This window comes from Jaculus jaculus, chromosome 4 (assembly GCF_020740685.1).
Source record: "Jaculus jaculus isolate mJacJac1 chromosome 4, mJacJac1.mat.Y.cur, whole genome shotgun sequence".
In the NCBI taxonomy this organism is placed as follows: domain Eukaryota; kingdom Metazoa; phylum Chordata; class Mammalia; order Rodentia; family Dipodidae; genus Jaculus; species Jaculus jaculus.
Window position 1 is genome coordinate 40154167 of NC_059105.1, and position 26328 is coordinate 40180494.

Here is a 26328-nt window from a genome sequence, read left to right on the forward strand (position 1 = left end):
GGGTGGTTCATGATGCTCCCAGAGATCACGAGGCTCATAAAGATCATGATACTCTTGAGGTCCTAAAGAACCTTTCCCTTCTTAAGACCTTATAAGAGGTACCCAATTTACTGGAGGTGGGACTTTTCAGTGGCATAACTTTTTGGAGCTGTTCATGCTGGGGGTAACTTTCTGGTTGTGCAGCTGCCCAGAAGTCACCCATGCTCCTGTCATTAACCTAACCCAAGTCTATTTGGATGAAATCCTTTCTTTGATCTCTTGTAACTTTCTTTATCTGAGTCGAGTAAATGTTTTTTTTCTATCCATGAAAAAATCATTTAGCACTTGGCTGGCAAACAGAAGGTGATAGGAATCAAAGAAGAACAATGTTGGAGCATTCGCAAAGGAATCTCCTTGTGGCTCTATCGCTCTAGGTCGTGTAGGATTGTGTGCTCTCCTGCTCTGGACGCAGTTACATGGTCATTTTCATGGGTGATAAAGCATTCAATTAAGGCAGAGCTGTCTATACAGATGGAAAGACAGAATGCAACATCCATGAGGGAAATATCAGTGAGGCCATCTTCCTCTATATAGTATGGAATGGTATAATCTCTTGATTAATGGGGTCTGCCACATAGGTAAAGTGGCATGGCTGAAGGACTAGAAAATATATTGTCAACTCTTGAAAGTTATGTGGATGGGATGGGATTTTATGAGCGCTATGCTGGCAAAGACACAACTCAGGCTGAGCTGCCTTATCAGAGGGAATTTATCCATGTGCAATTGAGGAAGGAGGTTGTGGCAGGAGGAAAGGAGTTCCAGGCCAATATTAGTGACATATCAAGTTTGATGCAGGTCAGCCCTGCTTCGAAAACAACAAAACAATAACAGAAACAAATGATGGAATATTTTCATGGTGTATTAGAGCTTGATTTTACTATTTTTTCCCTCTTTAGCTGCTGAGTCTCAGGGGCAATGTAAGGGAGAAGATAAAATGGGGAAAGGATGTGGAAGATAGTGTTTTTCATGCTATCCTCTTATTTAGCAGGTAAACTGGATAAAAGGTAGGATGAAATGGAAGTAGTAGCTTACTGTCTCACTGCTGGGGCTAGGGAAACATAAGGAAAACAGAACATAAATTAATTCTGTGCTGAAGAACCTCAGCTGGAAAATATATACATATAATCTCCCATGGGAAGATAGAGAAAATGAGGTAGGAGAAGTTCTGATGGATCTGAATGACAGACCCCATGTCAATGGGGTTCTGAAAGTGCCAAAGCAAGGAAAATGCAGACAAGCCACCTATCTGGGTCACGTGAAAACAAATGTGGCAAGATTTGTGTCCCTAGGGAAAAGACTTGATAAAAAGCCAAATGCTGCACTTAGGAACTTCTGAAAGGCTTTCAAGCCTGAACATTTATTCACCAGATGTATGACGTAGAAGTGGAGGTGGTTCCCACACTGCCCCCTGCAGTTGAGGACAGACATCTCATGAATAGAGAACTTCTCCCCTAATGGACTCTTCCAGGTTGCCTATAGGTAAGGACTAGCAGAGCAACCAAAGGCCAAACACTGAATGCAGATTTTCTGGTGCCCTACTAGTTCACAGAACACTTGGACTTTGGCGGGTGCTGGAGCCAAGTACATATTAACTCACTGTAATCCCCCAAAGCCCCGGAGCAATGGGCAGCACTGATGGACATAGAGATAGTGTGGGGCAGGGGAAAACAGTAAGCTAGTCCTAGGTGTGGGCAGTTATCCCCCTGGTCATTGTGCACACCTCTCCCCTTTGAGAAAATGAAATGGGGTGGGGATACTGTTGTGATGTATGCTGCATACTTCCTTTGGAGAGTCTTACTTGAGGGTGCAAACTGTAATAGCAGCCATGTGTGATTGGCCAAAGACACACCTATAAAGTTGAGAGATTGTACATCCAGTTCAAGGCCCTCTCAGTGGCCAGGTGTGGTTGGTGAGGAGGCTGCACAGCTCACGGAAAATGATTGAGGATCATGGCGGTCTAGGTAAGATGGTGTCCACCATCCATGTCACTGTAAGCCCTTTTAACAGAAGAATGGATAAAGTGATGGGGTCTGAAATCTGGGTGGTACATGCCTAGTATTGATAAGTGGAGGCAGGAGGATCAGGAGTTCAAGGTAAGTTTCAGTTACATAATGAGTTTGAAGGCATCCCTGCTTCCAAAAAATTAACAGCGAACCCTCACAAAACAAGTGATGGGATCTCTTCATGCTATATTGGATCTTGCTGGTGAGTGAGTGTGTGTGTGTGTGTGTGTGCATTATCTTAGCTAGGTGAGCACCAAAATCAATTCACATATACTTGGGATAGCAAGCAGTGTACTTTCAGAGAGCTTCCCCAAGTTAGTATTTGTCATGGAATGGTGGTCTTGGACCTTGCTTTGTCATTTTGCCTATGCTCTGTTAAGAGGTTTCGTTACAAGAATGTATAATGGTAATTCCTGAGCGTCTCATAGACTTGTAGAAAGGTATCTGGAGAACAATAAAGACAGCCACTGGCCTTGTGAGGTGGCACACGCCTTTAATCCCAGCATTCAGGATGCAGAGGTAGGAGGATCACCATGAGTGATAGCTACATAGTGAATTCTGGGTCAGCCTGGACTAGAAAGAAACCCTACTCCTACACCAAAACAAACAAACAAAAAACAAACAAAACCAAAAAACAAAATCCAGCAGTTGGTGGATTTAAACATGAAACTCTTGCATGGGTGGAGGGAGGCACTCCCCCAAACCATAATGTTGGTGGATAAACGTTTCAGTGTGTTGGATACCCACCAGAATTAGATGGTAAAGCCCTATTGCTGGCAACACCACAGGCCACAGTTGCAGACATCTGAGAGATCAAGCTGGAAAACTGAGTTGGAAGCCAGCTCTCTGCTAGCTAGCTGTCATAGTGCTGAAAAGTGCTATACCAGCTGCTGGGGTTAGAAGTCACCAACAGGGCTGAAGAGATGGCTTAGTGGTCAAGGTGCTTGCCTGTGAAGCCTAAGGACCAATGTTCAATCCTCTAGATCCCACATAAGTCAGATGCACAAAGGTGAGGCAAGTGCAAGGTTGCACATGCCCACTTAGTGGTGCAAGCATCTTGTGTTTGATTGCAGTGGCTGAAGCCCTGGTGCACCAATTGTCTTTCTTTTTTTCTCTCTCACTTTCTCTAAAATAATAAAAATAAATAAATAAAAGAAAGTCACCAACGGTATGAACAAGGAGTGGATCTTGCAAGCTACAAAACCAACCAGCCAGGCAAGATGTATCACAGTGCAATAGTGGCATATGGATTACAGGGGTAATCAACTGCTCTCTGATGGGTTGTGAAGCCCTCTCTATGAGAGGGAATTCATGCCTAGTACTGAGAACCAAGTCATAAGCCTATGGATTGGTCATAGACTCTAGAAGGAAGCTTCTGCTGTTCTTTGGCTATTAGGGAGACCTAATATCCATCAAAATTACAAGAAGAGAAAGCCAAATGCCTAGCCTGGGATGAGTCATCTCTATCACATTTTCCAGGGCCTAAGAAACACTACAGAGGTAGTGGTGGATGAAATATGAGTGCAGCTCTATCTGCTGTCCAAAGAACCATCTCCAGAGAAATGATGGTAGACACTAAGGAGACTCAAAACTCATCAAAGCAGAAAATAAGTGGCTACTGAGATCTCAACACTAAAGGAGAATTGCAACATGCCCTCCAAGGCTCAGGGAACATTGTGGAAGAGGAGGTGGAAGCAATGTAAAACTACAGGGTGGGAGGGCATACTGTGAGGCATTGTCCTCCCCACAGGAATGCAGGGGTGCATTCATGATCCCATTGTGATTACCAATAACTTCATTGAGGAGGGTCCTCAGTGGAATGTGGGTTGGGGAAAGAGGAGAAAAGAGAACAACATGATAGGCTTATGACCAGTTTACAATGTGTTCACATATTAAAGTTCCCAATAAAATTATTAAGCAGGATGTGGTGGTGCATGCCTTTAATCCCAGCTCTTGGGGGGCAGGGGGGCAGAGGTAGGAGGACTGACATGAGTTTGAGGCCACTCTGAGACTACATAGTGAATTCCAGATCAGCCTGGCCTACAGTGAGATCCTAACTCAAAACCTGAAATACATACATAAATACATATAAATGAAAGAAAAAACATCCCAGTGCTATGAGTGCCCATTTCCCCGTGAATTGTTGGCCGGAGAATCTACTAAGTGACCCACTCCCAACATACAGGATATTGCCATTGGTGTTGGTGGTATGCTAGAACTATATGCCATGCAGTATTTTTATTAATTTTCCTTTATTTATTTGAGAATAACATAGAGAGAAAGAGACAGGGAGAGAAAGAGAGAATGGGCGCGCCACGGTCTCCAGCCACTGCGAACAAACTCCAAACACGTGCGCCCCCTTGTGCATCTGGCTAACGTGGGTCCTGGGGAAGTGAGCCTCGAACTGGGGTCCTTAGGCTTCACAGGCAAGCGCTTAACCGCTAAGCCATCTCTCCAGCCCATGCCATGCAATATTGCACTCGTATTGCCTGACATACTCATTGCAAAACACAGAAAAATAAATTTGAGACTGAACCGGAAGCTTCCTCTTTGCTGGCTAGCATTTGAAGTTCTGAAAGGAGCTGTGGCAGCTGCTAAGGGTGAGGGAGAATTGCCATTAACGTCCTTGTCTGCTATGGACCCTGCATGCTGTACTATCAGCATACCAGGCAAGATGGGCATAGTGGTGCAATTGTGGCACTGCTACTGTGGGTGCTACCAATGATTTTCTGATTGGTTTTAAGCCCTACTCCATAAGAGGGTCCCTGTATTTGGCACTGTAAGCCAAGTCAAAAACCTGTGGTTGGAGAGTGAGTCATAGGTGGCACTAACTAGGACGCTACTGCTGTCATCTTGTTCAATGGATATGATGTACCCGTCAGATTGTCTTCTAAATGTTTGTATGTTTATAACCAGGGATCCCAGTTGCCATTGATTGTAGTGGAAAGAAACTTCTGCCACTTCAGAGTTATATCTGGTTGAGCTGTTGGGAATAAGTGCAATTGTTCTGGTCTGTATTATTGCTGTCCCGTGGCAGCTCAGTGCTCAACTCTAAATGGAAGAAAATACTCATATATCTATATTATTTCTCCAAGACTCATGAGATACCATGGATGAGGGGACAAAAAGAATGCAAAAGCTGGAGGAAAAGGTAGAGTGTGGTGTAGTTGTTTCTTCTAAGTTGGGCATGGCATTTTGAACAACCTACTCAGAATACTCATGAAACAGGGCCTATGCACATTCCTTTGTGGAGGAATGGTGAGGTTCACAAGGATTCTAAGGTTCCCACGAGACCCATTTTTCCCCCCAGACTAGACAAGGGATAAACAATTGACTGAAAGCAGGACTCTCCAGTGGCACAGCTTTTTCTGACCTGTCCATGCTGAGGATAAGAATTCCCAATAGTTGTAATATGGCCTTCCCCACCCCCTCCCCCCGCTATGGGTATAACTTGATCATACAAGATTCATTTTGGAGTAGAGATTACTTTGGCCTAGTAACCATAGCAACTGACTGCGCAGAACAATACAGTGATAGCTAGGTCTGTGATAATGGTAACTGAGCTATGGACACCTCCAAGTAGAAGGAAGGGAAGACCGCAAGACCCTTTTATGGCATCCTAACCATTACTCCTCCTGCTGCCCTCCGGCTGCAAGTCTTCTTGAGAGATGCTAGAGCAAGAAGGTGTGCTGAAAGTGAGGCTCCGTGATTCAGCTTCTGTGAGGTTGTATCTGTGGTGCGGTGGGACTTTGCAGTAATGCAAATGCTTTGGGGTCACTCACATGCCTGTGAGTCATCCCTCAGTCATGTTCTGTAGGTAAGCCTCAGAAACTCACTAGTTCGCTAAGATGGACTTTGCTGAAATTATTGCTTTGGTCTGTTTTTGATGCTCTATCCAGGGTAAATTGATGTTTGTGTGCAGCTCCCCAGTAAGAGTTAATATATAGAGACCATCAGAGCCACCCAGTCTCCTATAGGGAAATCCAAGAAGAAATTCATTAGCTCACCAAGCTAGTTGGACAGAATCCTTTTTGTTGTTGTTTGCTTGTTTTATCAGTATATCTCCAGTAAATAAGCTGTTTCTTTACGTTTCCCTAGGAAAATTCACAGAACACTTTCTCATTAACAATGGATTCTTATTGGTGAAGTTACTAAATCTTTCTTCGCTACTGTTTCCTCACTTGTAAGCTGGAGTTAATAAAACTTGTTTCTTTTAAATATTTTTTTGTTTAGTTTTTATTTATTTATTTGAGAGTGACAGAGAGAGAAAGAGGGAGAGAGAGAGAGAGAATGGGCACGCCAGGGCCTCCAGCTACTGCAAATGAACTCCAGATGCATGCACCCCCTTGTGCATCTGCTAACGTGGGTCCTGGGGAATCGAGCCTCGAACCGGGGTCCTTAGGCTTCCCAGGCAAGTGCTTAACCACTAAGCTACCTCTCCAGCCCAAAACTTGTTTCTCAAAAAAATATTTATTTATTTATTTGAGAGAGAAAGAGAGAGGAAGAAAGAGGCAAATAGAGTGATGGATATGTAGATAGTGTGGGGCAGGGGAAGAAGATTAAGTTTGTCTTAGGGGAGAACGAACCCTGAGGTTGTCCTCTGACTACCACATGTGTGTTGTGTGTGTGTTTTGCTCCAGAACCTTTGTGATGCTGGGATAAAACACCTGACTAAAAGCAGCTAATGAGATGACTGGTTCACAGTCTTGAAGGGAAGCCTCATGATGGCAAGGAAAGGATGGCAGAGAAGAGGCTGGGACATCAGTTTTTGCCACAGCAGCTGGCAGAAAGCAGCAAGAGAATGAGCTATGCTCTGGCAAGGGGGAGCTGGTTATAGCACCCTTAAGCCCATCCCTAGAAACACATCTCTTCCAGCAAGGCTCCACCTCCCAAATTGCCACCGGCTGGGGGCTAAGTGTTGAAAACACACAAGTATGAGGGATATAAGATTCAAACTACCACATCATGGCATGTGCACACACACACACACACACACACACACACACACACACACACTCACATACAAACATAAACATAAATCCATTCTTTAAAAGTGACTTTTGTAGTCCTTGGTACATGGTGGGTGTTTAGAAATGGTGGCTACTGTTATGATTAGGGGAAATAGAGGATATTATAGTTATAGTTTAAGCCACACTATGAAAGAAGACAAGTGGATGACAGTTGTTAAGATATAATAGCAATTTTCTTTGGAATTGTTGACATAAGTAAATGTACAAGCCCTTGTTTTTACATTTTCCAGTAACATCAATTAATTGTGGTTTCATTTCAGTTCTCAGCTCTAGGAACTGTGCAAGTGAAAAATACTTAGAATCAAATGCAGAGTAAATGAAGGCAATATAGACTCTAAGTGTTTGCTCCTCAGCATGTTACAACCATAACTAACATAACTTGCTTGTAATCAAAGTTTTTCTTTAGTTTTCCCTCTATTTATGAAAATTAAGATAAAAGTCTGGGCTGCAATGCAGACCTTGATCAAAACTGGAACATACTAAGAATTAGTATTTATTAGTTTTCCCCTTTTTAAATATTTTATAAAATACCCAAGACATGTCTATTGCATGAAGTGTCCACTACCATAGAAGGACTTCCCCCATCTGTTCCTCCTCCTTTTAGGGCCCAGGAGGTTTGTCTATCATAGTCTGTCTCAGGAGGCTCAATTTGTGTTGAATAGTTCTTGGGCAGACACTGGTCTACTTTTATCTCAGAGTATCTACTTCATCCATCGTGGAGATATATGTCTTAGGAAACTATTCCCCTGGGGAGATGCAAACACATGTCTTCACCCCAAATAGGGCAACGATGGCAGACCAAAGTATAATTACACCAATGCCAGTTCAGTGAACCAATGAGCTTATGGGAGGGTCATTTACAGAGCATAAAGAGGGGTTACTCACAGGAACATGGGTCCCAAAAGCAGCCATTATGATAGAGATTCCTGCATCAAAATTACTCCTCGGATGCTCCTCCCTCAGCTCGGTGATGAGGGCTTCCTTACAGAGCATGGAGACTCCAGAGACGCCACCTCAGTGGAGCTCATTGTTCCTAGCTCTTTTCCTCTCTCTATACTCTCTCTCTCCCTGAGGTCATGAGGTCTTGTGCATTATTGCTTACAGCCCGTGCAGGTGGTGCCGGAAACTCAGGTGGGGGTCTAATGACCCTCCTCACACCTTCACTTGTGAGTTGACCCAGCAGCTTTTAATAAAGCTGGAAATAGTTGTTTACACCTTTTAATGCAGATGAAAGTTGCAATATGATATTAGTTATAGCCATGGTAATATTTTGCAAAAAGTTTTGAATTTTTTGTTTATATTTTTTGTTTGTTTATTTATTTATGAGAGAGACAATATGAATGGGTACATCAGGGCCTCTTGCCGCTGCAAGTGAATTCCAGATGCATGTGTCACTGTGGCTTTACATGGGCAGTAGGGAATTGAATCTGTGTTGGCGTGCTTTATAAGCAAGTGCCTTTAATCTCCGAGCCATCTCCCCAGCCCCCAGAACAATTCTAAAACCTCAATGGTTTGTGATAAAAGTTATTATTCTCATTTTCACAAAATTTCAGGTAGGTACACTTGTAGCCTAGGTAGTTCTGATTTAGGCCACAAAAGTACTGAGTCAGTTTCAAGCCATGTGGTCGTTCCAGATCTCTTCCCTGTGTATCTCATCTTCCTTCAACTGGTGACTATCCAAGAAATGTTCACATGATGAACAATTAGTGCATAAACCAAATCACACAGACATATATCAAGTCCCTGCTCACCAACATTTCATCTCCCATGTGCAAGCCACCTCGTGGTCAGGGCTAACATCGACGGGTGGGGTAGAACACCCCACCACCTTCAGGGGAGTACGGCAAAGTCACACTGCAAATGGGATGCATGGATCCCGATGAACCACATGGACTGCTGACTTTTTTTTTTTCTTACTAAATCCCAGATAATAATTTTGTATATTTTGATTTATGCTTTAAAAAATGATGTGTATGTTTGTGTGTGCAAGCACGTATGTGTATGTTGTGTAGATGGGTATAGTACATGTTTTGGAGCAAGCATGCCACGCCGCATGTATGAAGGTATGAGGATAGCCTCAGGGAGTTTGTCCTCTGCATCCACTTTGCTCGAGACAGGGTCTTCCTGGTTGTTGTTGTTGTTGTTATTATTATTATTGTTATTATTATTATTATTGCCACTTTGTGTGCACCAAAGCTGCCCAGGGCCCTTCAGGTTCTCCTGACCCCACCTCCCCTCGCCTTAGGAGCGTTGGGGCTGCAGATATGTGTACCACTTTGTGCCTGGCTTTATGTGGGTGCTGCAGAATTGAATTTGGGCCAGCAGGTGTGCAAGCAAACACCTTTAACTGCTGAGACATCTCCCTAGCCCTAATCTTATACTTTTATTAACCAAGAACATGAAGAATTAGATCAAATACTCCGATCTACCAGTGATGGTTTATCAGTTGACTTCTGATTTGTATATTGAATTTCATGACTGATACATTTGCTCTTTGAGTGTGTTAAAACCTCCATGCCTTCAATTCAATTATGATATAGACACCTGAGACCTTCTGGCCTTTATAATTTAAATTTTATTTATTTATTTATTTATTTGTGTGTGTGTGTGTGTGTGTGTGTGTGTGTATGTGTTTGTGACATCTCTTGCCACTGACAACTCACACCAAATGTGCATGCCACTTTTTGCATCTGGCTTTTATGAGGGTGCTGGGAAATTGGACCTGAGCCAGCATGACTTCAACCACTGAGCAATCTCCCCAGACCATAAACCTTTATAAAAAATATGTAACTTAGTATAGTCATAGAATTGTGTAGTCATTAGCAACCTAGTTTCAGAACAATTCCATCACTTACAAAATGAAACCTATGCTTGCCAGTAGTCACTCCACATTGTCTCTCTACTTTGGTCTCTGGGAACCCCTAATCTCTTTCTGTATGACCTTATCTATTCTGGTAATTTCACAAAAATGGACTCACACAATACTTGGCTTCCAGGGGTCATTGATGTAGCATGACCTGTACTCATTTTGTGGTTAAATAATGGATATGGACCATTTTGTTTATTGTTTTATCATTTAATGAGCTTGGGGTTGTTTACAACTTTTGGCTACTTTGAAAAATGTTGCAGATATATATCTGTGTACCTATTTTGTGCGTACATGTGTTTTCATTTCTCTTGGGTATATGCACAGTGGAATCACTACATCTATAACTCTATGGGTACCATCTCAAGGAATTGCCAAACTCTTTTCAAAATGTTGGCAACTTTTTATGTTCTTGTTGACAATGTATGCCTGGTCTAGTTTCCCCATATCTTTTTTTTTTTTTTCATGGTACGGTCTCACTCTAGCCCAGGCTGACTTGGAACTCGTTATGTAGTCTCAGGCTGGCCTCAAGCTCATGGCGATCCTCCTACCTCTGCCTCTCAATGATGGGATTAAAGGTGTGCACCACCATGCCTGGCCAGTTTCCCCATATCTTTATCAGCATCTGCTATTCTTTGTACTTTATATTGTAGGCATCCTACTCAGGAAAATGTGGTGGTGACTCATTATGATTTCATCCTACCTTCCCCTCATGACTAAAGATGTTGAGATTATAAGTGTGACTATTTACTTTAGAGAAATGCCTTTTCTTTTTGCCTATGTATAATTGCTATTTGTATTTTTATTGATGAATTAAGAGTTACATATTGGATTCTTATTAAGTAAAATATTTGAAAATATTTTCAGCTCAGCATGCCAGTGCATACCTACACTCCTAACACCCAGGAAACTGGTAGAGGAGGCTCATGAGTCTAATGCCAGTCTGCATACATAGGGAGTTCCTGGCGTTCTGCGCTACATAACGAGTTTGGGGCTGATCACGCGGACCTCTTACATATGAAATGGAAGCCTGTTTCAAACACACACACAAACCATTATATGCAATTTTTCTTAATAGTCTATTATTGTATTGTTACATTTTGATGAAAACAAATTCATGTTTTTTATTTTGTTATGTATGCATTTATTGTCTTATCTTTTGTTGTTGCTGCAGTTGTCGAGACAAGATATCTAGCCCAGGCCGGCCTTGAACTCATTATATAGCCAATATAAGCTTGAACTCTTAATTTTCCCGCCTCCGCCTCCCACATGCTGGGATTATAGGAATGAGCCACCAGGCCTGGTTTCTGTGGTACTGGAGAATCAAATCCAGAGCCTCATGTATGCTAGGTAAAGACTTACCCATTGAGCTACATCCCAGCTTTTTGTTGTCATATCTTAGCAACTGTTGTTGATCTAAAGTCATGAACATTTCATGTTTTTCTAAGAATTATCTATTTTTAATGGTTTTAGAATTTACATTTAGCCTTATAATGTGTTTAAGCTAATATTTATTTAAGGAATAAACTGGATTACTTTGCATATGAATAACCAGTTTTCAAATTACTATTTATTAAGATTATTATTTGCCTCATTGAATTATCTTGGCACACTTACTAAAAATCACTTGATTAAAAATAAAATGATTTATTTCTGAATTTTTGGTTCTATTCTATTGCTTGTCTTTATTACAGTGATATGCTACTGATAAATATACATTATGTTAAGTTTTGAAATAAAGAAGTATAAATCTTCTAACGCTTTTTTCTGCCATGGTAGTTTTGGCACCTTAGGGCCCCTTTTATTTCCCCATTATATTATTATTCTGTTGACATGCTTATTTTGGTTAAAAAAAAAAAAAAAAGGAATTTCAAAATAAAGACAAAACCCCAGCTGGACTTTTTTTTTTTTTTTTTTTTTTTTTTTGTTTTTAAAGGTAGGGTCTCACTCTAGCCCAAGCTGACCTGGAATTCACTATGGAGTCTCAGGGTGGCCTCGAACTCATAGCAGTCCTCCTACCTCTGCCTCCCGAGTGCTGGGATTAAAGGCATGCGCCACCACGCCCGGCTCCAGCTGTACTTTTAATAGGAATCATGTAAAATCTAAAGATTAGTTTCAAAAATTTTGACATTTAATGGATATTATGTTTTCTAATCCATGAACATGGGGTGTATCTTCATATAGTTGGGTCTTATTTTGTAATTTTAGGGAAAAAAAACCTTATACTATTTTTATTATATTTATTTCTAAATATTTTATTCCTTTTTGATGCTATTATAAATAGAATTGTTTTCTAAAATAATTTTTTTTTCAAGGAAGGGTCTTAATCTAGCTCAGGCTGGCCTGGAATTCACTGTGTAGTCTCAGGGTGGCCATGAACTCACAGTGATCCTCCTATCTCAGCCTCTCAAGTGCTGGGATTAAAAGTGGGTGCCATGATGCAATGTGGGGGGTGGGGGAATGTGCATACCAGAGCCTCTAGTGGCTGCAAACTCCAGATGCATGTGCCACTTTGTGCATCTGGCTTTATGTGGGTACTGGGGAGTTGAACTGGGGTTGTTAGGTTTTATGGGCAAGCACCATAACCACTGAGCAATCTCTCCAGCCCTAAAATTCATTTTGGCTTGTTCTGTGCTACTGTAGGAAATATAATTAGTATTAACCCTGCACCTTGTTGAACTCATTTATTAGCTTCTACAATTTTTGTGTGAACACTAGGATCTTCTACATGCAAGATTGTATGTGAGCAGAGGTTTCTTCACATCTTCCTTGCTAGTTTAAATACTTTTTTTTAAAAATTTTTATTTATTTATTTATTTGAGAGTGACAGAGAGAAAGAGGCAGATAGAGAGTGAGAGAGAGAATGGGCGCGCCAGGGCCTCCAGCCACTGCAAACGAACTCCAGACGCGTGCGCCCCCTTGTGCATCTGGCTAACGTGGGTCCTGGGGAATCAAGCCTCGAACCGGGGTCCTTAGCCTTCACAGGCAAGCGCTTAACTGCTACACCATCTCTCCAGCCCGCTAGTTTAGATACTTTTAATTTCAATTTTTTCTTTCTATTTTTGATTAATTATCCTCACTAAGACCTCTAGTACAATGGGCAAAAGAATCAGGAAGAGTAGACAGTCATCTTGCTTCATGTTTTCTTTTTAAATTTTTTTTTTTGTTGTTTATTTATTTGAGAGCTACAGAGTCAGAAAGAGGCAGATAGAGAAAGAGAATGGGCATGCCAGGGCCTTCAGCCACTGTAAACAAACTTCAGACGTGTGCGCCCCCTTGTGCATCTGGCTAACATAGGTCCTAGGGAATTGAGCCTTGAACCAGGGTCCTCTGGCTTCACAGACAAGCACTTAAGTCATTTCTGCAGCCCAATGTTTTATTTTTATTTTAAAAAATTTTTTTATTTTATTTATTAGAGAGAAAGAGAGAGGCAGATAGTGAAAGAATGGGTGAACCATGGCCCTCAGCCATTGCATATGAACTCTGGAGGCATGCACCACCATGTATGTGCATCTGGCTTACATTGGTACAGGGGAATCAAACCCAGGTCCTCAGGCTTCACAGGCAAGGCCTTAACTGATCAGCCATCTCTCCATCCCATTGATTTGTGTTTTAAACTCTATATGAGGTTAGGTTTGCTTTTATAGAGACCCTTTGTCACATTATAGAAACTCCCATCTTTTAGTTTGTGAATGTTTGGATTATAAAGGGGTGTTTGTGTCTCTTTAAGGCTACCTTGCATATCTCTACTCTGATGAAGGAGAAATCAATGTGAGGGGATAGAAATACTTTTCCTTTAATCCACACTTGGGGTAGCTTTCATGCCCTACATAGTTTTAATATTTATTATATACACTATTCTGAAGTACTATGAGCCTCTTTTTAACTTTAGAAACTATTCAGGTTAAGAAGAATGTACACAGAGTGAAATTTTCAGTAACTCCAGGGCCAGCATGTTATTGCAAGATGTTAATAATTCTTTCCATCAAAAGTTCTTGACCTGAAATATTTGCTACAATAATTCTCTTAGTTTAATTAACTTCTTTCAAATCTAATACCAACTGAAGAAATTAAAAATGAATTGATTGGTCCAAATAGTTACATCTTTTCTCCTCTGTAAATAAAATAAGAAAAATTAAATCTCGGGCCTGGGGAGATGGCTCAGAGGCTAAAGCACTTGCTGTGCAAACTTGCATACCTGAGTTCAGAGCCTGAGAACCCATGTAAAAAGCCAAACATTAGAATGAGATGGTGTGATCCTAGTGTGCTTCTATGGTAAGAAGAGAGGTGGAGACAAGAGAATTCCTGGAAGTTTGCTGGCCAACTAGCCCAGCTCCCACAGCAGTGAAGAAGAGACCATGCCTCAAGCAAAGTCGAAGGCAAGGACTGTCATTCACAAGTATGTTATAGCATACATGTAGACAGACAGACAGATGATACACACACACACACACACACACACACACACACACACACACACACACCACACAACACCAAAAAGAAAGAAAGGCAAGAAGGAAGGAAGTTAAGACAGGAGAAAATTCTTAATAAGGTAATTTCTAAAAGAAAAAAAAAAGCATACATTATGCACTTTATGTTTTGCCAGAGTCTGTATTGTTATTATGGGGTGAACAAGCAATATTCTTGTAAATGCTTCACCTTACCATCTTTTGTCTTCTAGATTGGTGTTTGTTTTCTAGTTTGCTTGTATTTCTTTTTATTTTCTTTCCCTCTGTCTTTCTCCCTTTCTTTCCTTCTTTTCTTTTTTGTCTATTTTTGGTCCAAGTGTTTTATTGGTAGAATTTGTCTTCCAACCCCTAATATGATACCTAGTAACAGAAAATGGGTCCTCTGTAATTGAGAAAATACACAAAAATAGTTAGAAAGGAAGGTCTTATTTAAGTGGATTTTAGCTTTATAGGTCACAAACTCTTTAAAAGTCTGGTGAATGTTGTGTATCCTCTCTCTAGACAGGCACATATGCACAGGTAAATATTTTTTTTTTTAAAAATCACAGATACCATTTTAAAAAATCTAATGCTTCTGAGCTTGGGTATACTTAATTATGATCTGGGGGGAAACATCCAGTTTTCATATTTTGCCCATCATTTTTCTGTCCAGCATGGCTTCTTCACTCTATCACACTGCACATCCCCAGTGCAGCAAAGGCCTCAGCCTTCAGCAGACAAGGTCTAGAAATGATTCTGCCTCCCCAGCAGCAGACAAACAGTTAATGCTCTGGCAGGCTGGAGACGGAGGAAGCAATACAGACAGAGAAACAATATTTCATTTTGCCTAGAATCTCTTTTTTATTGAATTCCTTGCCCCTTTGTTCCCTCCTCTCCAGCTAAGAGCGTCTCGTATTGTCTCGAGGATGGGAAAACACCAGTTGAAGGAAGGAGGAGGCTGATTTCTCAGCGAGGATCTTCAACGCCAATGACATGACAGATGGACTTGGAGGTTCACACAATCACTTTTTCCTTAATCATGCTGGCTACCACATGGTGCATAGACACAATTGGAAATGAAGGCTCATCTGGGAGGAGTGTTTTCAAAGTACCTTACCTATACATAAGCTATGGGAAATGCTGATGGTTTGGAGCAGCCTTGCATTCTAGCTGCAGAGCCCTGCTCTGAAATGCTACAGTGCTCCCTCCCTCTCTCCCTCCCTTCCTCTCTTTCTCTCCCCCATAGACATACTTCTAGTCAAGCAATTGTCTTCTAAAGAGCCTTTCTCAAAGAAAACACATCTTTATCTGAAATGCAACAAAGAGGAGACTCATGCTATCCATCAATCTCCAGAACCTGGCATTCAGCTCAGAGATAGGCTCCTCTCTCTTTTAATTTTTAAATCACCTTATCAATCAAAACCCTGTATTGTTCCTGGTCTCATTCGAGCTGTTCTGAGTTGATCCTATCTGCTTGTCTTTTGCTTGCTTCTTGTATTTTCTCCTATTGTCTGTGTCTTATAGAAATCATTCAGAGGCTTCTGAGACACATGCTTAAAATAAGGTGCTCATTTTTCTTACTTCATATATATATACAACTTTCCTTAGAAACCATTCGTGTCAGCTCGGTGAGGCTCAGCCTTTCAATCTCCAACTTTGGGTCATGGTGACACCAGGGCAAGGGGCTGGCAGTGAAGCCCAGCAGAGGAAGGGCGTTGACGTGGGAGCTTTAACAAACCAATCTTGGAGACTGCTCCTGTAGCCCTGCTGCTTCAGAGAGAGTCTGGGGAAATAAAACTTTATGGTGGCTTTGCCTTCATCCATCCTGGAAGAAATTAAATGGAAGAATACTTAACTGTTAGTAAAACATCTCAGCTCTACTTCCCATCCCAAGCAATCTGCTTCCCAGGCTGTTTGTTTCAGTTATCCAGGGCTGAGCTGTGGAGTTCAGGTGACCATTTATACTGAAGGGAAAAAAAGATGCTGGTGTATCATTGCTCTCTTTTGTGACATTAGACTGTAAATGCTGTGCTCCAGCAGGACAGGACATTCTTTTGAACAGGAAACATTAGAGTCACTTTCTTCCTAACACTTTTGAGGGCAGGCAAAGAGGGGAAGTCTTGGTGCTCTCTTTTTTTTTTATTTGAAACTGTTCAAATTGAGGTGATAGTTTGATGACCTTTACTGAGTTTAATTGTCCTAATGGAGAAAGAGGACATCACCACAGTGGTAAGATACTTGCCACATTTAGGAAAGCAAGAGAAAGGACGGGTGGCAGAAGTAGAGGTTAGCCTCAGTCTGGGAGAGTCTGATCTCTCCTGCACACAGAGGACCACTCTGGTGATGTGAGCATATCAAATTCCCTTCCATAGAGCAGTCATATAGAAAGCATAGCGTTGATTATTTAAATACTGCACTTAGCAAAAAAGGAATGAATGTCTTTCTACTACCATATGCATTATTGCATCTCATTTTTTATTATAGAATATGGAAAAAATTGTATCTATTATACTTACAAGGCTATCTAAATTTACTTCCAGTCATTAAATATCTGTTGAGATTCTAATAAGTCATTATAGACAGATGCTAAGAAAGATGTAATGGTTAAAAAGTATAATTCTTACTTTTAAGGAGCTTAACATCTCACACGTAATTTTAATATTTGGGATAAAGTAATTATTATGAGTCCCATATTAGATGTTCAAATTAGGAACTGGAAAATCGAAATGCAAACTTGAATTGACAAAGTGCTGAGAATAAGTGACTGTTGAGTGCTCAGTGCTAAGTGAGACATCTCAGTTACATGCTTTGAGCTCAAGCAATATTGTGGAAAAGGGGCAGAAGGGTTGTGAGAGCCAGAGGGTAGGGAGGGGCACTTTGGGAAATGAAGTGACCATTGCATAAGTGGCCTTATCGCAGCTATTGTGACCTCCACAACACTGAGCTCACAACATTTTCACAAGAATGCTGGAGGAGGGCCAAAAAAATAAAAAAGTCATTTAAGTAGAAGAAGGACACGTTGTAAAGCAGGGATTCAGTGGAAGAGACAAGGAGGAGTAGGAAAAGATGGCACTGGGAAGGGACTGTGATCAAATTAAGGTCTGTCCACAAATAAAATTGTCCATAAGTTTTTTAAAAGTGAATTTGAAGATGAGTAACTATGTAAATGTGTACATTTAGAAATATAACCTTAGATGTATCACATTCCAGTCTACTTCTAACCAAGAAGAATGCTTGCTTCCTGGGAAATGGTGTTTCTGTGGTGCTATCTTGTTTTTTCTCTGTTCACTGCCCCAAATCCCAACTGTGGAAAGGATGAATAATAAACAGATGATTACAGAAAACTTTCAGATTCGTGATGATTAGGCTGTCAGAACTTCTCATCAAGCCTGGTCTTCTTGTCCCTTGGGCTGTACAGTATCTATCCTCAAGCCCAAATTAGACATTTAGATCTTGGTGTACTTGAATATGCATGTGCAATTAATAGATGAAAAGAACTGAAGTGTTACACCATAGTGTTCACACCAGAATGAATAATTTCTTACATTGTGTAGCTGGCTTGCTCACTGCATATGCACCACAGGTAACCACTTTCCTTCCCAAAGTATCCACCACCCATAGACTCTCCTCACCACTCCACCATCCATCCATTCTCCTCCCCATCCCACCATCCATTCATGCTTTGTCCTCAGTGTGACTATGTGTATCTCACTAACAATTCCGATCTCATACCCTTAGCTCATGGCTTACAGAAAGGACTTTGAGGTGTTTTTCAATTATGTTGTCTTATTCTTTCCAAGTTTAAACCTACTTGTTTCTGTAATTTAACATTAAGAGCTGTATTGTGTTCTCAGGGCAAGCCCAACCTGGGTGAAAAATCCAAGCAAGTCAAATCAGATTTCCCCAGGATCCCCTGGCTCTTGGGTCTGGTATCATTACCATTGTGCTGGCAGGATGTGTTGACTACTTTTAAAACCATCCATGAGGCAGCTAGTTAAGTGCTTGGCATTGTCCTGTACATTTCTCTGCACTTTGTCCCACTTAACACTTATTTCACTCTAGGAATGTAGATATGGTGAAGTCTTCATTACTGTGGCAAGAATATGTGGGAGAAACACTAGAAAGGAAGATTGATTGTGGTTCATGGTTCAGTGTGCAGTCAGTGGGCTCCTTTGCTTTTAGGACTATAGCAAGGCAGAGAGATGGTTGAAGGACATGGCTAGAGGAAAGATGCTCATTACATAGCAGTCAGGAAGGAGGAAAGTAATAAAGAAGGGAAGGAGAGAGAGAGAGAGAGAGAGAGTTGGAACAGGTGGAAAATGAAAACATGCCTTCAGGGACCCACTTTCTTCCATGAAGCTCCACTTCCTGGTTTCTGTCATCTCCAATAATACCATGATGTGATGAAAGTATGAATGGATGAATCCATTGATTAGGTTAGAGCCTTCATGATCCCATCACTTTCCTAAAGCCTTACCTCCAGACATTTCAATGGGGACATGAGGTTTTTGGGAAGACACTTTATGTCCCAACCATATCAGTGTGTTCCACTTTACAGATGGAACAAGGAGAGTGAACGTCAGGGGGCTGGAAGTCACAAGCACATTGACACTTAAATCCTAGTCTTCAGTGTTATGACCTTTTTAATGTAACATATCTTTCCCCACTATTAGTAAACTGAGAGGGAAGTTGAAGTCAATAACATGCTATATTTTAAGCTACAATAGGAAGTAAGATAGAGTTACACTTTCCCTCTCAAATTTTCCAGTGTTTAAAAAAACACCTCATTTTTTTCGGCCTGAGTATTATAACATTTCAGTATTTCCCATTAAAAACAAGAAATTACCACATATCCAAGCAAATGAAAGAACACTATAATTGCTCATGTTTCAGAAATGTCATTGGATATGTTAGCAAAAAGGCTTGTTATTCTACATGCCATAAATATTATTGCTTGAGTGGATACAACGCACACTGTAAATTCTTAATCAGTGTTTTCAAGCACTTAGGCAGGGCATGATTGTAACTTCATGAAGCATTTTGGTTATTCCCTCCACAATTAACCCACCATGTGTTTCTCTATGAACATATCAGGAAGTTCTTGAGTAGAGTCCCTGGTTTCTCTGTGTTCTTTCACATGATGTGCATTCATGTCCCAAGTTTTGTATTTTTAGGAAGTGTCTTTCTACAAGAGATGTATCTAGTCTCCCCGCTGGGCTCCTTCTTCCTGTTCCACGTAACAGGGATTGTCATAATGTGATCCATATTTTTTTTGCAATGGATGTATTTAATACTTCTGGAATGTATGAAACAAAACTCTTAAGAGGTTGCGAACACGGAAGGGTCCTTCACTTTTCCCCTTCCTGCTCTCAAGTGGGTGAGGCAGCCACTCTCAATGAATGGCTTGATCTGCCTTCTCACTATCCCTATGGGAGAAAGTATGTGAAAGCCCAACTTAGCCACTGGATCAGTCATGTTCTCAATTGATTTTAGGTGTAATAAAAGTAACATGTTAATCCTTCTGTTCGTACTCTTGGGTCTCAGCTCTCAGTTGACCAGAAGAAGGAAACTTCATTTGTCATTTTCCAAGTCTAATAGTAAGCAATTTGCCAACCCTCACACATGCTTATGCCAGCCATCAATAACTGGAGGCCCTGCAGAACCAAAAACACAACTTAAGGTTTTCATCACTTATTTGATAGCATTAAACCTCATGGGGAAATCATGCTGGGGGAAGAAGATAATGATATCTCATCTGCGATTTACTCTCTCATCCACTCATTTACATCATGATCTGTGGACTGAGCATTGCATAAAGGCATGAAAGATGGTCATGATGTACTGTTTGCCTTGGGCAGTTTGCAGAATGGTACAGGATATAGGCAGATAAATAGTCTGAACAATATAGCACTGTGGTCAGGACAAAATATAGTGTACAGTGACCACATGAGCCATACCAGGAATCACGAACTCAGGCCCATGTGTTGTGTGAGGTGTTGGGATGAGTGGGTAAGTTCAGACTGGATCAGGAGGAAGCATGAACTGAGGTTGGGAAATAATTGGGCAAAAAGCCAAGGTAAGGAGGGGAAGGGTATTCTGGGCAAGAGTCAAGGATTGACTCAAAGAAATGGTAAGAATGGAGTAACCTAGAAGTTAAAGACCCCCTTCCCTCCCCCTGAGACCTTTGAAGTGGAAATGCAGGTGGACATATTCCTTTGTGTCAAGTCATGGTCCATCTCCTGCCTGTATTGTGTCCTGGAGGATGGGATGTGCCTATTGGTGAGGATACAGGTACCCAACACATGCATTGAGAGGTGGCAGATGGATGACTCCCAAGGGAAAGAGGTGCAGCCTCTGATAGATCAGATGCAGAATGGGGGAAACAGTTCATGTTCATAATCAAGCAGATTATTTTCCTGAGGTGCAAAGATCTGGGCGGTAGCCAGCACTCTTGTAGGAAATTGCTAGGTATGAATCCTAGCTTTTGTACCGACTAGCTGAAAAGTTCCAGGCAAATTTCAGATACCTCTTAGCATGGAAAATGGAGTTAGTAAAGGTTTATTCCCCCCCCCCGCACCCAGGGCTACTCTGAGTCAATTTATGTAAGCAGAGTACTAGCCACATAACAGGCATTTAGTTAGTGAAAGCTGTCATCATTTCATATATTTGATGCTATATTTCTTTCTCAGGGGGTGTCTTTCTCACCCTGTGACCTTTCATTCGTCTGTGAGCAGAGGGAAAAGTACATTTCAGTTCCTTCTACTGTGTAACAACCACTGTGTTTAGTGACTTACAACAACAAAAGTGTATTATTTCTTATGATTCTGTGAATTGACTGGGTGGCTTTTAGGGTCTCTCACATGACTTAAAGTCTCATGGCAGGAACCACAACATCCGTGGGTGCTTCAAATAACATGTCTGGTTCCTGGGTAAAGATGGCTAGAAGGAAGCACTTGGAAGATACCCTGCGATAAGAAGCAATTTTGGGACTTCTCCCTTTCCACTTAGCTTCTCTGTGTGGTTTGTCTTCCAGCCAGGTTTCTTAGTGGATCAAATTATCCGAAATTACAAAAGTGGAAGATAAAGGCTTTCTAAAGACTTGGGCTCAGAATTCACACGGCATCTTTTCTGCCACAGTCTGTTGATAAGGCATCTAGATTCAATGTGTGAGACCAAACCAAGGATGAAAGACTCATCAGGGACTCCTTTGCGGACTAGTTACTTCAAAGAAACTTCAATATTTGTATAGTACAGGGCTACAATCCCTTATTCATAAGTTTTGGAGTCAGGTATTTTTTTTCATAATTTAGAGGTTTTTTTTGCAGATATCAGAGAGTTAATTTATGTATACATTATACAATATATCACACACATAGCACAGCTTGGAACAATAGCCCATTCTTAGCACATTTATATTCCTATAACAGGACATGTGATTTAAGTGGAATACCTACAGATTATAAATAATCTTGTGTAACGTCCTACCAAGTTTTGGTGTTTTCAGAGTTTCAGATTGTAATTTGTGAATAGAACCATATCAATCTACATTCTGAATCAAAATAACCTTTTAAGCATTAAGATAAATTTCTCCAGCCTTGTACATATGCCTAGTATCATTTCAGGTCCTCTGGGAAGCAGGCTTTAAAACAAAGTTGGAAGTATGGATAATTTGGGGCAAGGGATGCCTGTGAAAGATGAAGGTGAGAGGAGACAGGAGCCGGCCAGAGAAGCCTATGCAGTGGGCCTGATGCTCATGGAAGATGAGGAAGGAAGGAAGATGGGTAGAAGATCCTTCACTGTAGGGCAACTATGAGAAAGCTTGAAGCACACTGGAGTTTTAATCAAGAGCAAAGGGGTCTGGAGAAATCACCAGGCCCTAGAATCCTTGCGTGCTCAGCCATCGGCTGGGAGCTGCCGGGGAGGCCTGGGTCCACTCTGCTAACTTGCACACTTTGTGCAGGCTTCCTATCTAATTATTTAAATGTTACTTTTAGATTATATTTACTCCTTCCATTACCCTCACTTATCCCTCTCTCTCTCCTAAATCCCTTCTTCTTCCCAACTAATCCCCTTCCTACTTTCATGTCTTTTTTTTTCTGCTGACCACTGTGTTTAATTAGGGTTGTTTGCATGAGCCTGGGTCAAGGGTTATTAACTGAAATATGGACAACCTACCAATGGCCAAAACACTGAAGAATGACTCTTTCCCCAGGATCTGTTAACTGTCAATAGCTTCTTCAGGAGGGGTTGGGCCGCTACCATCAATATCTGAATGCCAACTGGCCAACTTCGTGCAGGAAAACATAGCTCCTGTTGTGTTTGTGAGTGCAACGACCATGTTGCATCCAAGAAGGAATGCTCCACAGTGCTTCTCCTCATCCTCCGGCTCTTACGTTCTTTCCTAGTCCTCTTCTACAATATTCTCTGAGTCATGGGGGGGGATAGAAAAGCTCTATTTAAGCCTGAGCAAACAATAGTTGCTTATTCTCAGCACTTTGACCAGATATACATCCCCACATTAACTGCTGCTCACCACAGAAAGAAGCTTCTCTGACATAAGCTGAACGCGCCATTAATCTATGGGTATAAGCTGGAATATTTAGAAGGGGGTATGACATCATATCCATTTAACACAGCAATAGTAGTAGTTAACCACCCTCCCCACCCCCCCCAGAGCATATGAACTCCCCAGTCATGGGTTTTTGACCAGCTTTACAGTACCAGGCATATCCCTTTGAGGAGCAGGCCTCAAATCCAATCAGAAAGTGGTTGGTTATCCCTGTAACTGACATGCCACTATTCTACCAGTGGGCACATCTTACCTAGCAGGATGGTTGTGCCACATGTGGGATCACATCTGAGTAAGACTGTTAACGAGCTTTCTCTTCCAGCTGCCTAGATGTCACCTTTCAGCACAGTGAAAGCTAGTCAGCAGGGAGGGAGCTTTTATCTCATCTTGGTTTATCTATAAGCTGCCATAGAGGCAGTGATGTCTTTCAGAAATAGGGACTTTCCAAGTTTTGCCGAGTAGTTTTAAGGGCCTCTGTGGTATTCCTGACCAACAACTCTTAGGATGGTATCTCACAATTGGCATTGGGCTTTTTTGCTTACTAACCTATGAATTCATAGAACAGCTTTATCTATCCATGTAGATACCTTTGTTCAAAGGCTTTCTTCTCTTGGTTATATTTTAATTAGCTTACAACACGATAGGTTTCTGTTTGACTTTTAAATTTGTACTTAGTTTTGGTTAGTCTCTCCATATCCCCTCCTTTCTACCACACCCCTGCTCTATCCTTGTTGAAATCTTTCCTCCCCACTATTCCCTACTCAAATTTCATACCACATGTGCTCTCCTATCTCCTCCCCTTTAAAAACTCTCCTTTTCCTCCATCCATGGCCTCTACAGACACTGTGAGTGAGGTAATGCCAGCCCCCAAAGACCAACACCACATTTTCTTTCCCATATGCAGAGCCTAGGTTGGAATTTTTAGATTTGTATGTTTAAACAGGTTTCCTCTGGAAGGGGCAGTGGACCCATGGGCCTCCATGGCTGCCCCTATCTGTGTTCTTAGGCTGACACAGGGTTAGTTCCTCTGGTTACATTGTTTGGAGCGCAGCAGGTGCTGGATGCTGTGAAGGCTACAGAGGAGACGTCAGAAGCAATTCGCAGAGGCGATGGTTTCCTGTCCAAGACTGAGCCTGTCAATACATCACCTTCAATAGTGGAAGAACACATGAACTTTGGCACCACCCAGAGTAACTAATGGCAGGTAATGGTTGCTGCATGGTTGCTGTGTGAGGGGAGTCAGGTTTATCAGTGGTGCAGCCATTCCACAGTAAATAACCTTCCACTCATGATCATGCAAGCAGCCCTAAGTTAACTCATTGGGGCCTTGAATAAAAGGTGTGAAGGTAAGAAGGAGATTAATGGGGAAGAAGAGTATTAATGGGAAAGGGAAGAGAGATATGACAAAAATGGAAAAAAATTAAGTAATTTATTTTAGACTGGGTGAGAAAGAGAGAGAGAGAGAGACAGAGAATTGGCACACACCAGGGCCTCAGCCACTACAATCAAACTCCAGATACTTGACATACTTAGTGGGCATGTGCAACCTTACGTTTGCCTCACCTTTGTGCATCTGGCTTATGTAGGATCTGGAGACTTGAACATGGGTCCTTAGGCTTTGAAGGCAAGGGCCTTAATGGCTAAGCCATCTCTCCAGCCCACCAAAGATCTGGCCAGCTCTTCTAAACACGTGAGCTGATAACCACCCTCTATGAACAGTCAGCCACACAGACTGGGCAAACTTGCTGAAGACTGGTTGTGCTTTTGTCATTTATAATGCAATAATCCAATAAAACTTATAGCAAAATTAATCTGACACACACAGTGGTATACACAATAGTTATTATGCCCCATGGTAATTAAGCATCAGTGAGTATAGCTCCCATAAATGCTTATAATTAGATTTGGAATTCTTCCATGGGTGGAGAAAAATGGATAGAGAGTCTTGGAAATGTTCAATTTATTAGACTTTCTCTCAAAAAGAAACTTCCCTCAGCTAGCTGTTCTGATGTCCATTCTGTGACAAGGCTGTGTGTACATCAATGTGATGATTATTTTTTCTCCTTCCGGCTGCTTCTTTAGGATTATAAGATAAGAAGGAAGGGAGTGAATTTCTCTACAAGACTCCTTTGCAGCTGAGGAAAAAAAAAATTCAACTATCACAGTAGAATTTTGAAGATGAGCAAGGAAAAAAAAATATTTTGAATATGGAAGAAAGAGACTAAAGCAAGTATTCTTTTTTGAATAGGTGAGTCACATTTCCAGTTTTTATTTTTGGTTAATCTTCCATACAGCTTAGTCTATGCCAGTGCTAATTGGGTTTGATAGTTTGAACCACTTGAACCATACACATGTCCACACAGTGCAATAACCAAGTTATCTTTTAAAATTCTCTTTTATTTAATTAGTCATTTTCCTCATTGCTGTGCCAAGGTAGCTGATAAAAGCCAGTTAAGTAAGGAAAATTTTATTTGACTCATAATTTAGAGGTATAGCCCATCATGCTGGGGGAGCCATGGTAGCAGAAACATGGGATAACTGTCCACATTGCATCTGCAGTCAGGAAGGAGAGAGAGAGAGAAAGAGAGAGAGAGAAAGAGAGAGAGAGAGAGCCGAATGCTGGCACTCAGCTTATCTGCTCTTTTTTATTCAGTCTAGGCCATCAGCCCATGGGATGGAGCTGCCCACATTCAGTGTGGGTCTTCCCTGCTCTGCTAAACTTTTCTGGAAACACCATCATAGACATATCCAGAATGTATTTTGATGGTGATTCTAAATCCCATCAAGTTGACAATGTAGAACAACCATCCATCTAAGAGAGATTCACTGATTGTTCCCCTGCTCTGTAGAAAGCTTAGCCTGGGGCTGGAGATAAGAGGAAGCCAAGGCTGGTCCTTGTTCTCAGGCAGCTCACAGCCTTGTAAGGTTGTAAACTTGGTAACTGCATAGCCATATGAAGTGTCATCACTGAAGTTAATGCTGTAGAGGCACAGGGCACAGATGGCAGGGCCTATGCCAAGAAGGTGACCTGAGATAACTCCTGTGTTCTGTGTCAGCATCGTCATTATGGAAAAGGAATGAAGAAGCTTCCAGGCTGATAGGGACATGGAGACATGGAGGCTGCTCAAGAGAAGACAGAAGCTACTGTAGGGAAGTTGAGGTAGATGAAGCCAATCAGCAACCATGCTGGGAAATCTCTGGACTCTCTGAAAGAGCTCAGGCTACCTTCTGAATCCAAGAAGGAGCATCACGGAGTGGGTCCCAGGCCAGTGACCCTGGCTGAGTTCCCTGGGTTGGGCTCAAGTGCTCAAATCTAAGAACAACCTTTTCTGTGGGATCTTCATAAAAGTCCAGCTGCTCCTGGCTCTTCACC

The 26328-nt window shown here is 41.6% G+C and overlaps 1 long non-coding RNA gene across 1 annotated transcript in view; it reads left to right on the forward strand.

Annotated features, from left to right (window-relative positions):
* LOC123460201 overlaps positions 1-24093 on the forward strand; it is a 35885-nt gene extending 11792 nt beyond the window's left edge. The window contains exons 2-3 of the long non-coding RNA XR_006636853.1: positions 15286-15398; positions 23962-24093. This is a non-coding gene — a long non-coding RNA (uncharacterized LOC123460201). The remainder of the gene's footprint in view (positions 1-15285; positions 15399-23961) is intronic.
* The last annotated feature ends 2235 nt before the right edge of the window (positions 24094-26328 follow it).